This window comes from Phyllostomus hastatus, unplaced genomic scaffold, assembly GCF_019186645.2.
Source record: "Phyllostomus hastatus isolate PE091 unplaced genomic scaffold, TTU_PhHast_1.1 phas_contig_150, whole genome shotgun sequence".
In the NCBI taxonomy this organism is placed as follows: domain Eukaryota; kingdom Metazoa; phylum Chordata; class Mammalia; order Chiroptera; family Phyllostomidae; genus Phyllostomus; species Phyllostomus hastatus.
Window position 1 is genome coordinate 32,503,038 of NW_025333611.1, and position 15,841 is coordinate 32,518,878.

Below are 15,841 nucleotides of genomic sequence, written 5' to 3' on the forward strand. Positions count from 1 at the left end.
GACCGGATTTGAACCGGGATTACGGGCCTGATGAGAGCAGCCCGGAGGGGCCCAGGGCAGAGGATGCTGGCCAGGCCGGGTTGTTGGGCGATGGCGGGGAGAGAGAGCGCATGTGTCTGGAGCCCTCTTCACTCCTGCCGGAGGGCCGAGGAGGAGCAGTCTTCCCAGGAAAAATGAAGCTCTGGGTCCTCTCTTCAGCCCCAGGTAGGAATATTCATCGAAACGTTCTCCATAGAACTGTTACTGAAACCACAGACACGTCAATGAAAGAGGATTGCCTAGAAAGACTCTGGTATATGGCCTAATAAATCTATCTATAATAAGCTCGGTCCTCAAAACAATAGAGATAAAAAGCATGATTTTCCCCCCCAGGGACAATTGGCTATTTGAGAAAAAATAAATCCAGACCTTATACTAAATGAATTCAGACGAATTGAAAAGGTAGTGTAAAAAATGTGATATTAGTGTACAAGTAGAAATAGACCCACACGTATATGATCAGTTGATTTTCAACAAACGGTGCTAAGGCAATTCAACGGGGATAAACAATCTGTCCAACAAACAGTGCTGAACTACTGAACAGCCACGCGCAACACTATAATGACCTTCGACTCTTGCACCACGTACCGCACACAAAAGTTAACTTGACATGGACTATATATGTATGAACCTTATGCAAAATTATACAAAAGTGATGTACAATTTGAAAATTGGCAAAAGACTTGAAGACTTCACAAAAGAAGGTATTTAGATACCTTCTCATAACACATGAGAAGATGCTCAACATAATTTGTCATTAGGGAAATAAAACTAAAACTGCACACCCAACTGGAAGGACTAGAATTTAAAGCCTGACCAAGTCAAGTATTAACAAGATCAGTGGTCGCCCTGGGTCGGATAGATCGCAAAGGTGCCTGAGGAAACAGGGAATTGTGGGTATGTCCTATGAACACAGCCGAGTTTAACCGTTCTTCAGCTGATAGAAATCTGAGTTGTTGCCTGTTTGCGCTTGTGGCACATGCAAAGATGTGCCACCCAGAGACCCCCTCAAGAAAGGATTTGCTGTCCAGTTGCGGGCAGTGTGGTCAAAAGGAACCTGCAGCTGAGCTACTTCAGGGTCCACCTGAGCTTCCTCGCCCTCTCCCCGAGCAGCTTGCTCCCTGTGACCGAAACAAAGCAAGAATTTAGAGGCTAGACTATTTTCAGCCGAAATGGGACAATTCAGATGCACAATATTTGCTCCTGAGTTCCCCGCCAAGTTGGCCTAAACTCCAATGAACCTGTATCACAGTTAGACTTCTGCTCAACACCCTTCTTCCTTTCTTTCATAGGTGTCGATCCCTAATAACCCTGATAAATATCTTGTACCCCAAATTCCATCTCAGCCTGTTTCCTGGGAACCTGACCTATAACAAGGGCTATTGCAAGCAAAGCTTTTTGGCCATTCTTGTTTGTGCTTTCTGTCCTGTAAGCACTGGTTTCTGTAAAATATTTGTCTAGGAATAGGATTGCTGGCTCACAGAGTATGTTATTTTCAGCTTAAGTGGACAATGCTGGACTGTTTTTCAAGGTAGTTGTACAAGTTTGTATAAATTTACATGGATAAATGTTTTTACTAACATCTGGTATTGGGCTTTTATATGTTAGTCAGTTTGGTAAGTGTGTAGTGCAATGAGTATTTCATACTCATTGTGATTTTAACTTATATTTCCCTGGTTACCTAAGAAGTCAAATAACTCTTTATGTTATTTTCTTTTGGGTTATTTTTTAAAACTATCTTTGCCCATTTTTCTTTTTCTTATCACCAGGCTATTTGCTTGTTTGTTTATTTAAACCCACTTTATTGGGGTATGATGGGCATACAAAAAGCTGTAATATTTAATATATGTGACTTGATGACTTTGGATTGCCCATTTTTCTATTAGATTGTCTTTTATTATTAGTTCTCATGAGTTCTGTGAATATTCTGGGTAAAAGCCCTTTGTTAGCTTTACCTATTGCAATGATCTTCTGCTACTGTGTAGTATGCCTTTTCACTCTCTTAATGTCTTTTGATAAATAGAGATTCTTCATTTTATCCACCTTTCCCTTGTGGTATTGCTTTTTGAGCTTTAAGAAAATTTTCTTTACCCAAGGTTATGAAGATACTCTTCTACGTTATTATTACAAAACTTTACAGTTTTGCCCTTTAGATATAGGTTCATATGCCCCTGGGTTCATTTTGATGTATGGTGTGAGGTAGGGGTCCAATTTCATTCTTTTCTCATAGGGATACCTAGTTATTCCAACCAAGTTTATCAAGTTTATCAAGTCTTTCTGCCACTGCTCTCCATTGCCAGCTCTGTCTGAAATCCAGTATGTAGATGTGTGTAGGTCTGTTTTTGTGGTCTTACTCTATTCCATTGAAATGTCTACTCCCAAATAACGCCACACTCTCTTAGTTACTCTAGCTTTAGAGAACTCTGGAACAGCAATTCCTCCGGCCTCATTCTTCCTCTAAGAGTGACTTAGTTCTTCTTGGCCTTTTGTTTGCCCATATACATTTAAGAATCATCTTGTCAAGTTCCACAAAAAAATCTGAATTTTTATTAGAAATAAAACTGAACCTATAGGTTGCTTTGGAAGAACTGACAATTTTTGTAATATTGAGTGTACCAATCCATGAATACCTTATCTCCATTTACTAAGATCTTTAATTTCTGTTATAATGCTACCAAATTTTTTTTGCATTGGATACTTACTTAGTTTTCATTAGATTTATTCCTAGTGATTTAATATTTTTAAATGATATCACAAATGCTACCTTTTTAAAATATAATTTTCTCTTTGTTGCTGTTAAATACATGATTTTTCTTTATTGTTTTTCTTTTAAGTCCAGGAAACTTGCTGAACTCTCTTAATAATTCTAATTATCTTTAGATTATTATTTATTTCTTCTGTACTCTATCATCTGTAACTAATGGCAATCCTTATTTTTTTTTCTTTCTTCTTTTTCCAATCCTTATTTCTTTTCTTTTTTCTCTGTGCTGGCCAGGAGGACCTCCAGTTTAATGTTGAATAAATTAGTAATGGGTATCTTTGTTTTGTTCCAATTTTCAGAGAGAAAACATATAATGTTTCACCAATAAGTCTGATGCTTCTGTTAGCTATTTTTTAAAAAGACAGTCTTTATAAAATTAAGGAAGTTTTGGTTTGGCAAATTATTTACCCATTTATTTCATGGGAGTTAAATTTTATCAAATGCTTTTCCTGCATCCATTGAGATAACCATAAGAACTTTCTCTTTTAATCTGTTAATAAGATAAATTACATTAACTGGATTTTGAATATTAAACAAACTTACATTCCTAGGATTAATTATAACTTGGTCATATGTACTGTCCTTCTTATAGAAAGCTAAATTTTATTTAAAAATACTTGATTTAGAGTTTTTATATCTATGTTCATAAGTAAGATTGGACTTTAACTTTCCTATATTGACCCTGTCAGATCTGGGGGTTGGTGACATACTGATTTCATGAAATAGGTTAAGGAGCATAACTGGTTCTTCAGGAGTCAAAACTTCTAAACTTCTAGAAGAGTTTATATATGAATGGGTTCTTATTTTCCTCAAATGTTCAATATAATTCAACATTTCTTTGTGGGAGATTTAAAATTACTGATTCAATTTCTATAATAGGGAACTATTGAAAATTTCCATTTCTTCATGAATCACCTTTGGTAAATTATTTCTTGGGGTATTCCCATTTCATCTAAACTTTTCACGTTTATTGGCATTAAGTTGTTCATAGTATCTTCTCAGTGTCTTTCAGATGTCTGCAGGATGTCTTGTAATGTCTCCTTCTTCATTCTTGTTGTTTATTTTTGTTCATTCTCTTTTTTTTCTTTATTAGTCTCATCAGAGTTTTATCAATTTCATTATTCTTTTTGAAGAATGAAATTTAGTATTAAAAAGTCTCTCTATTATATGTTTGATTTTTTCATTAGTTTATTCTCTTATATGTATTTTTCTACTTTATTTGAATATAACATTATGAAATGCACCATTGGCTCATATTTTCAACAGTTTTTCTTTTTAAATATGTTCATTTAATGCTATAAATTTTCCTCTAAATACTACCTTAGTTACATTCACAAATGTTTATATATAATATTTTCACTGTTGTTCAGTTCTGTTTCTTATGAATTCATATAAGATCTTTATATATTCTGGATGTAAGCCATTAACTAACCACAGCCAACCCTTGAATAATATGGCGGTTAGGGGCACCAACCCCCTGCACAGTCAAAAACCCACATATAACTTTTTAAAAAGATTTTATTTATTTATTTTTAGAGAGAGGGGAAGGGAGGGAGAAAGAGAGGGAGAGAAACATCAATGTGTGAGAGATACATCAATTAGTTGCTTTGTCTCTCACACATCCCCAACTTAAGACCTGGCCTGAAATCCAGGTATGTGCCCTGACTGGGAATTGAACCGGTGATCTTCCACTTCACAGGCAGGCACTCAAGCCACTGAGCCACACCAGCCAGGGCCCACATATAACTTTTGACTCATCCAAAATTTAACTACTAATAGTTTACTGTTGACAGAAAATCTTACCGATAACATAAACAGTCCATTAACAAATATTTTGTATGTTATATGTATTGTTAATGTAGTCTTACAATAAAGTAAGCTAGAGAAAAGAAAATGTTATTGTGAAAATTATAAGGGACACCAAAATTACAACTATACTGTAGAACAGGGGTATCAAACTCATTTTCACCAGGGGCCACATCAGCCTCACGGTTGCCTTCAAAGGGCCAAAATAATTTTAGGACTGTATAACTGTAACTACTCCTTAACTGTTAAGGAGTTGAAATTACATTCGGCCCTTTGAAGGCAACCGCAAGGCTGATGTGGCCCCCACTGAAAATTAGTTTGACACCCCTGCTATAGAACAACCAACATTCAGAACTGCCTGAAATCTAGCTGAACAGAAGTTCTACAATTAAGGATATAATAAAGCCAAGTGGATACTGGCAGGGGGGGTAGAGGTGCAGAATGGGCTAGTCCCACACTCATGTGTGGCAGATAAAAATGTGGAGGGATAGCTTGGCTGCAGAGGTTCCCCCTCAGGAGTGAAGGATCCCAGCTGCACACCGGCCCCAAAGCCCAGCATTCTAGTGCCCGGAAGAGAAGTTCCCCAAAACATCTAGCTGTAAAAAACAGCAGGGATTATGGCTGAGTGAGACAAAGAGCTCCTTAAGTCCCAGGTGTTCTTCCTAAAGGGCCTACATAAGGACACTGGACTCACTTGCTCTGAGCTCCAACACTGAGGCAGCGGCTCAAAAGGCACCAGGGACATACAAGTTGGGGCTGAGTTCTCGCACATCTGGGTGAGAGCTTGAGGGGCAGCTTTCTCTCAGACAGAAGTGCTGACAGAGGTTCTTATTCCTCTTCTGAGCTGTCCCTGCAAAGAACTGGCAAGCAGGCACCATATCTGAGTCTCCATCCACCTGGCTTACACTGTTTGCCCCACCCTGGTGATTCCCCGAGACCATGCCCCATTTAACTTGTGGGCCCCCACGCAAGCAATTTCCAGGGGCTCTTCCATACAAATGGCCTGTCTTGGCTTATGCATCAGACTTTCCTAAAATCTCTCAAACAAGCAGCATCTGGCCTTGGCATGCTCTGTACCTCTCTCTAAGTGGCTCTAAGCCCAACACTAGTGGAAGCCAGCCTTGGTTTGCAGCTTGGCCTCTCCTGGGCACTTCCCAGCCCAGTACAAATCACAGCCATTGGCAGATTGCTTTGTAGCTCATGCCGGTGGCCCTGAGCAAAACATAGGTGGCAGCTGATCTCAGCCTGCACCTCCCAGAGTCAGTGTAGCTGGTGAACAGCTTCAAATCATGTCAAAGCAGCATCCAACCAACCACCTCCACAAGCAACACACTCAAAGGGTAGACTCAGCAGAAACCAGAGCCCCACTGAAGTAAGTCCTGCTCCATGATTTGGGACCCTGCACAGCTAATCCTCCAAGGTGGTTCCAGCCAGTCCTTGCAGCCAATTGGCCTGGGGGTAAATCTCTCCCATTGACGTACCAATAGCAATCAATGCTCGACTACAATAGGGGGGTGTGCATGACCCACACAGGGAGGGTTGTGCACCTGTAGTGCCCAGCTTAGGTGATTGGGAGGCTGTGCCACTGGACCCTACAGAACACCTACTATGTAAGAACACTACCTAGATTGAGTGATGTAGCAGCTCTACCCAATAAGTAGAAACAAACACAGGGAGGTTGCTAAAGTTAGGAGGCAAAGAAACATTTACCAAATGAAATAACAGAACAAAACTCCAGAAAAAGAACTAAGCAAGCAATCTACTAGATACAGAGTTGAAAAGTGGTTATAAGGATATTTGGTGAACCTAGGGAAGAGTAGATAAACTTAGATCAACAAAGAGATAGGAAATATAAAAACAAAACTAGAAAATATAAAAAATAAACAGTCAGAAATGAAGAATACATTAAAGGGAATCAACAGTGGAGTAGATGAAGCAGAGGATCAAATTAGAGATTTGGAAGATAAAGAAGCAGAAAACACCCAATCTAAACAGCAAAAAGCAAAAAGAATTTAAAAAGTGCAAATAATATAAGAAACCTCTGGGATAACTTCAATTGTACCAACATTTGCATCATGGGGGTTGCCATAAGGCAAGCAGAGAGTGCAATGAATTGAAAATCCATGTAAAAAACTAATGATGGGCCCTAGCCAGGTAGCTCAGTTGGTTTGAGCATCATCCCAATACACCAAGGTTGAAGGTTCAATCCCCAGCCAGAGCACATACAAGAATCAACAAATGAATGCATAAATATGTGGAACAACAAATCAACATTTGTCTCTCTCTTTCTCATTCTCTCTAAAATAAATAAATAGAAATATTAAGAAGAAAAATTATGGAAAACTTCCCTAACCTGGTGAAGGAAACAGACATAGATGTCCAGAAAGCACAGCGAGTACCAAACAACATGAAGTCAAAGAGCATGAACACCAAGATACATCATAGTTAAAATGTCAAAAGTTAAAGACAAAGAGAGAATCTTAAATGCAGCAAGAGAAAAGCAGTTACTTACCTAAAGGAGAGCTTCCATAACACTGTCAGCTGCTCTCTCAACAGAAACTTTGCAGGCCAGAAAATATTCAAAGTGATGAAAAGCAAGGATGTACAACTAAGAATACTATCATTTAGAACTGAAGGACATATAAAGAGCTTCCCAGGCAAGAAAAAGTTAAAGGACTTCACCACCATCAAATTAGTATTACATGAAATGTTCAAGGGTCTTCTTTAAGAAGAGAAAAGATAAAAATATGAATAATAAATGGCAATAAATATATATCTATTAACAATTGAATCTAAAAAAATAAATGAACAAGCTGAACAGAAATAGATTCATAGATACAGAGAACATTTTGACAGTTGCTAGATGGGAGGCAGATTGGAGAAACAGGTGAAAAAGGTGAAGGGATTAAGAAGTGCAAACTGGAAGTTACAGAGTAGTCATGGGGATGTAAATTATGGCATAGGGAATATAGTCAATAATATTGTAATAACTATGTATGGTATCAAATAGGTACTAGATAATCACTTAGTAAGTTATATAATATGTAATCACTGGGTTGTACACCTGAAACTAATATAATATTGTATGTCAACTGTAATTGAAAAATAAAAATTATTTAAAGTAAAAAGAAAATCATAAGGAATACACTTTCAGTACTGTGTGTATTGAGAAATATCTGCATGTAAGAGAAACTATGCTGTTCAAATACATGTTGTTCAAGGGTCACTGTATGTGTTTTGTGAATATTTTCTCTTACTATGTATCTTGCTATTTCACTCTTTTAGTGATACTTTGATGAACAGAACATTTTAATTTGAATATAGTTCAATTTATGCATTAATTTTATGGGTTTTTTTTAGTGTTTAGCTTAATAAACTTTTCTCTACCCCCAAAACATGAACATATTCTCCTATAAAATATCTTATAAAGGTCAGGAAATAATAAATCACTTCTAAGAAACAATCCATCCTTGGCTTGTGTGGCTCAGTGGATTGAGCACTGGCCTGTGAACTGAAGGGTCACCAGTTCAATTCCCAGTAAGGGCACAAGCCTGGGTAGCAGGCCAGGTCCCCAAGTTGGGAGTGTGTGAGAGGAAACTTATCAATGTATCTCTCACACATTGATTTTCTCTCTTTCTCCCTCTTTTCCTCCTCTCTAAAAAAAAATTAAATAAATAAGAAACAATACTAAGGATATTCATTATAGCATAATCTATAATAATAAAACTTTTAGATTAGTTAGATATGCAATAAAATAAGGCATAGCTCCAATGAAATATTTTGTAGCTATGGTGAAGTCATTGTGGTATTCTGAGATTTACACATAAACCTTAACTATCACTATACTTCATCACAAGCAAATACGTGTTTTATTTTTTACACATATGAATTTAATATGTATTTTAATTTTTTTAATCTAATATTCTAAAATCACACTTTTAAAGAGCTTTAAATCACACCTAGTAATGCTTACAAATGTAAGCTTACAAATGTAATAGCCATTTTAAAATGAATATTTAAGTGGCATTTAGTATATTCACAATGTTGTGCAACTACCTCCTCTCTTTAGTTCCAAACATTACCATCACCCTAAAAAGAAATTCTGTACCCATTAAGCATTTCACAGCCTCCCCTAGAACTCCTCCCCACCCCCTTCCCCGCCCCACCCCCAGCTCCAAACACACATAGGCTCAAGCCCCTGGCAACCACTAATCTTCATTCTGTCTGTATGGATTTACCTACTATGGATATTTCATATAAGTGAAATCATAAAATATATGAACTTTTGTGTTTGGCTTTTTCACTCAGCATTATGTTTTTGAGGTTCATCCATTTTATAGAATGTATTATTATCTCATTCCTTTTTAGAGCTGAATAATATTCCATTGTAGATCACAAATGTAACTTTAATATAAAAAAAGCAAAACAGCATACCAAACATATAGAGCATGATGCCAATTTTGTATCTTAAACATGTATAAGCATACAAAAAGTGGGAAGGAAATTCACCTAAATATTAGTAGTGCTTACCTCTATATAGTGGGATTATGAGTAATTTTAATTTTAGTTATACTTCTCTATATTTTCCTATTTTTACAATATGAAAAATAAATCACTTAAAAAGAAACAAGAGGAAACACTTCCCATATCATTCTATGAGGTCAGTGTTAACCCAGTATCAAAAATAGACAAAGGAGATCCAAGATGACAGAGGAGTAAGTAGAGCTATACTAACCCCCTCCCAGGACCAATCTGGAATTACAACTAAATTGTAGAGAAATCATCCAGAATAACCAGCTAAACACTAGCTGGAGAGAAGCCTTATAACCACAGACAGACAGAAGAAGCCACTACACCACAATGTGACAGGTAGGGAATGCAGATGAGACACAAAAGGGCTGGCTGGGCTCCGATGGGAAGCAGCTGAAGTTCCAGAGGGATATGTCAGTGGCCGGGGATTTCTGCCTGAAGTGTGGGGTCTATAGCCCAAGCTGGGCTTCCCAGCCTATAGCAACACAGCCAGAAAGGAACCCAGATAACATCCAGCTGTGTAAAAGCAGCAGGGTTTCTGTCTTCCAGGGAGAGATGGCTGGAGACACAGAGAGCTTCTTAAAGGGCCAACACAAAAAATTTCTTTTGCAGCCACTTACCCCGGGCTCCAGCAGAGACAGGGCAGAGTGGACTCGAGACACTGGAGGAGAGTCTGGGGCTGGTGGCTCTGGGGAGAGAACTGAAGGAACAGCTACCAGGATCCCTATGATGAATCATGCCCCATACTGTAGAAGCCATCTTTCTCAAGTAAAGCACTCTCCCCAAGTGGCATCAGCCTGAGGGAAGCAATAGACTCACCCACAGGAATTATTCTGCCCCACCCTGCGGTGCTTCAGTGGGACTGCTGATTACAGCTTGATTAGGTCAACAAGTGATCGGTTTGACATCTGATTAGTTTAACATCTAAGGCAGAAAATAAAAGGAAGCAGCCAAATGGGAAGACAAGGAAACAGACTCCAAATGAAAGAATAAGAGAATTCTCCAGAAGAACTAGATTAAGTGGAGGCAAACAATTTATCAGATAGAGAGTTTAGAGTAATGATTATTAGGATACTCAACAGCATAAAAAAAGACATATAAACCACAAAAAGGACCAATCAGAAATGAAGAATGCAATATCTGAAATAAATAATACACTGGAAGAAATAAACAGTAGATTAGATGAAGCAGAGGATAGAATCCGTGTTTTGGAAGGCAATGTAGAAAAAACACCCAGGAAGGGGAGCAAAAAGAAAAAGAAATTTAAAAAATGAGGAGACCTTAAGAAACATTTTGGGCAACATGAAACATAACAACATCCACATCATGGGAATACTAGTAGGAGAAGAGAGTGAGCAAGGGATCAAGAACCTATTTGAAGAAATAATGACCGAAAACTTCCCTAATCTGGTGAAGGAAAAAGTCACACAAGTCCAGGAAGCTCAGAGAGTCTCAAACAAGTTGGCTCCAGAGAGACACACACTGAGACACATAATAATTAAAATGGCAAGGTTTAAAGACAAGGAGAGAATCCTAAAGCCTTAAGAGAAAAGCAGGTAATTACCTACAAGGGAGCACCAATTAGATTGGCATCTGATTACTCAACAGAAACATTTCAGGCCAAAAGGGAGTGGTGTGAAATATTCAAGGTGATGAAAAGCAAGGACCTGCAACCAAGGCTACTTTACCCAGCAAGGCTATCATTTAAAATCAAAAGAGAAATAAGTAGCTTCCCAGACAAGAAAAAGCTAAAGGAATTTGTTAACACCAAACCAGTACTGCAAAAAATGTTAAAGGACTTGCTTTAATAAAAAGAAGAAGAAGAAAAGGGGAAAGAAAAAAAAAACAGAGGAAAACAGCCTAACAATAAAATGGCACTACATACGTATCTCTCAATAATCATCTTAAATGTAAATGGCTTAATGCTCTGACCAAAAGACATAGGGTAGCTGAATGGATAAGAAAACAAGACCCACATATATATATATGCTGTCTCTAGGAGACCCATCTCAAAGGAATAGATACACACAGACTAAAAGAGTTGGAAAAAGATATTTTATGAAAATGGAAAAGAAAAAAAAGCTGGGGTTGCTGTACTTATATCCAATAAAATAGACTTTAAAACCAAGGCTATAGTAAGAGACAATGAAGGACACCACATGATGATAAAGGGAACAACCTAACAAGAGGATATAACCCTAGAAAACCCTTACACACCCAACATAGGAGCACCTGAATATGTAAAGCAACTCTCGATGGGCATAAAAGGAGAGGCTGACAAAAACACAGTCATACCTGGGGATTTTAACACCCCATTCACTTCAATGGATAGATCTTCCAGGCAGAAAATTAACAAGGAGACAGCAGCCTTAAATGTCACACTAGGTCCAACGGATTTAATTGATATCTTTAGAGCATTACACCCCAAAGCAGCAGAAGATACATATTTTTCAAGAGCACCTGGATCATTGTCTAGGATAGACCACATGTTAGGACACAAAACAAATCTCAACAAATCTAAGAAGACTGAAATCACAACAAGTATCTTCTCTGACCACAATACTATGAAACTAAAAATTAATCACAAGAAGAACACTGAAAAACATGCAAAGACATGGAAGCTAAATAATATGTTATTAAACAATGAATAGGTCAATGAGATCAAGCAATAAATCAAAAGATACATTGAAACAAATGAAAATGAGGACACAACAATTCCAAATCTGTGGGACATCAGGAAAGCAATCACAAGAGGGAAATTCATAGCATTACAAGCCTATCTCAAAAAATAAGAAAAAGCTTAAATAACAATCTAACTTCACACATAAAGGAATTTGAAAAAGAACAACAAACAAAGCCCAAAGTGGACAGAAGGAAGGAAATAATAAAGATCAGAATAGAAATTAATGAAAGAGGGTCTAAAAAAAGATACAAACGATCAATGAATGCAAGACTGGTTCTTCGAAAAGATAAACAAGATTGACAAACCTCTAACCTGATTCATCAAGAAAAAAAGAGAGAGGACCCAAATAAACAAAATCAGAAATGAAAGAGGAGAAATAACAACGGACACCAAATAAATACAAAGTAACATAAGAAAATATCATAAAAATTATATGCCAACAAACTGGACAACCTGGATGAAATGGATAAATTCCTAGAAACATACAATCTTCCAAAAATAAATCAGGAAGAATTGGAGAATCTGAATAGACAGATTACACTTAGTGAAACTGAATAAGTCATCAAAAAACTCCCAACAAACAAATGCCCTGGACCAGATGGCTTCACAGGTAAATTTTACCAAACATTCCAAGAAGAACTAAGACCTCTCCTTCTCAAACAATTTCATAAAATTCAAGAGGAACAAAAGCTCCCAAACTCATTTTATGAGTCCAGATTTATCCTAATTCCAAAACCAGATAAAGATACTACAAAGAAAGAAAATTATAGGCCAGCATCCCTGATGAACATAAATGCTAAAATTCTCAACAAAATATTAGCAAACCAGATACAGCAATGCATCCAAAACATCATCCACCATAAACAAGTGGGATTTATTCCAGGAATGCAAGGTTGGTAAACATTCACAAATCAATAAATGTGATTTACCACATAAACAAAATTAGGCTAAAAACCACATGATCGTATCAATAGATGCAGAAAAAGCTTTTGATAAAATCTCGCACCCATTTACGATAAAAATTCTCAGCAAAGTGGGAATAGAGGGAATGTACCTAAACATAATAAAGATCATGTATAACAAAACCACTGCCAGCATCAAACTCAGTGGGCAAAAACTGTAAGTGTTCCCCTTAACATCAGGAATAAGACATAGATGTCCAATTTCACCACTTTTATTCAACATAGTACTGGAAGTTCTAGTCACAGCAATCAGACAAGAAGAAGATATAAAGGGCATTCAAGTTGGAAAAGAAGCAAAACTGTCTTTATTTGCAGATGACATGATACTGTACATAAACAATCCCAAAGATTCCACCAAGAAACTATGAGAACTTGTAAATGAATTCAGCAAAGTAGCAGGATACAAAATTAATATCCAGAAATCAGTTGCATTTTTATATGCCAATAACAAACTTACAGAAAGAGAAATTAAGGAAACAATCCCATTCACAATTGCTTCAAAAAAATAAAATAACCTCATAATAAATGTAACCAAGGATGTAAAAGACCTTTATATGGAAAGTTATAAGACACTGAAGAAAGAAATTGAAGAAGATGCATATAAATGGAAGCATACACTGTGTTCATGGATAGGAAGAAATAACATCATTAAAATATCCATACAACTCAAAGGAATCTATAGATTAAACAGAATTCCTATCAAGATTCTAATGAAATATTTCACAGAACTAGAACAAATATTTCAAAAATTTATAATGGAACCACAGAAAGCACCACATAGCAACAGTGATTCTGAGAAAGAAGAACAAAGTTGGAGGAATCATGCTACCTAATATCAAACTATACTACAAGGCCAAAGTAATCAAAACAGCCTGGTACAGGCATAAAAATAGACATATAGATCAATGGAATAGAATAGAGAGCCCAGAAATAAACCAACACCTTTACAATTAATATTTGACAGAGGAAGCAAGCACATATAATAGGTTAAAGATAATTTATTCAATAAATGGTGGTGGGAAAATTGGACAGATACATGCAGAAAAATGAAAACTAGACCACCTTCTTACACCACACACAAAAATAAATTCAAAATGGATCAAAGATTTCAGTGTTAGACTCAAATCCATAAAAATTCTATAAGAAAACATAGGCAGCAAAATGTTGGACATTGCTCATAGCAAATTTTTATCAGATATATCTCTCCAGACAAGGGAAACAAAAGAAAAAAACATAAACAAATGGGACTGTATCAAATTAAGAAGTTTTTGCACAGCAGAGGAAATCATCAATAAAATAAAAAGACCACACACAGAATGGGAGAACATATTTGCCAATACCTCTGATAATGAGTTACTATCCAAAATGCATAAAGTACTTACAAACAAAAATGGGCAAAGGACCTGAATAGACACTTCTCCAAAGAGGACATACAGATGGCCAATAGACATATGAAAAAATGTTCAATGTCACTAATCATCAGAGAAATACAAATTAAAACCACAGTGAGATACCGTCTTACACCTGTCTTAATGGCTAGCATCAATAAATCAACAAGCAACAAGTGCTGGCGAGGATGTGGAGGAAGGGGAACACTTTTGCACTGTTGGTGGGAATGTAGACTGGTGCAGCCACTGTGGAAAGCAGTATGGAGATAACTCAAAAAATTAAAAGTGGAACTGCCTTTTGATCCAAAGATCCCATTTCTGGAAATATATCTGAAGGAACCCTAAACACTAATTCAAAAGAACATAAGCACCCCTATGTTCATTGCAGCGTTATTTATAGTCACCAAGATATGGAAGCAGCCCAAGTGTCCATCAGCAGATGAGTGGATAAAACAACTATGGGACATTCACACACAGAATTCTACTTGGCCATAAAAAAGAAAAAAATTTTACCCTTTGTGATAGTATGGATGGACCTGGAAAACATTATGCTAAATGAAATAAGCCAGTTAGAGAAAGACAAATACCGTATGATTTCACCCATATGTGGAATCAAATGAATGAACTCAACTAACAAGCAAAACAGAGACAGACTCATAGATGGAGAGCAGATGACAGCCAGTGGGGTGGGGTTAGGCAGTGGAGGGATTGAGCAAAAAGGAAAAAGGGCTCATGAACACAGACAACAGTGTGGTTGTTGCTGGGCGGAGGGTGGTACAAGAGGCCTGAATGGTAATGGAAAAAATACAATAAAGATTAAAAAACCAGATAAAGATATCATAACAAAAGAAAACTACAGACCAATATATCTTATGAATATAGATATAAAGATCTTCAACAGAATACTAGAAAACCAAATCCAAGAACATATAACAAGGTTTATACATTCCAGGAACACAGGTTGGTTTAACATCTGAAACTCAATTTGTGTAATACATCAATTATATCAGTAGAATAAAGGACAAAAACCACATGATCATCTGAATAGCCTTTGATAAACTTTAACAGCTCTTCATGATAAAAACAATCAACAAACTAGGAATGGAAAGGAACTTCCTCAGCATGATATAAAGGACATCTACAAAACCCTCCACATCCTATTTAATGATGAGTGACTGAATTCCTCCTAATAGGAACACGGCAAAAATATCTACTCTCATTACTTCTATTGAACACTGTAATGAAATTCTGGTCATGGCAATTAGGCAAGAAAAAGAAATAAAGGCAGACCAGAAAGAAAGAGTAAAGCTATTGTCTATTCACACATGACATGATTTTGCATATAGAAAATCCTAAAGAATCCACTGAACAATGATTAGAACTAATAAGTTCAGCAAGTTTGCTGGATATAAGATCAATATAAAAAAGTCAATCACATTTCTATATACTAGCAATAGAATCCAGAAGTAAATTTAAAAAACAATTTGCAGAGAGTAAGATACTTAGAAATAATTTAACCAAGGCAGTGTAAGACTTACACAGTGAAAACTGTAAAATATTTTTGAAAGAAATGAAGACCTAAAAAATGGAAAGACATCCCACGTTCATGGATCAGAAGACCTGCGGATTCGAAGCAATCTCCATCAGATTCCAATAGGCTGCTCTGCAGAAA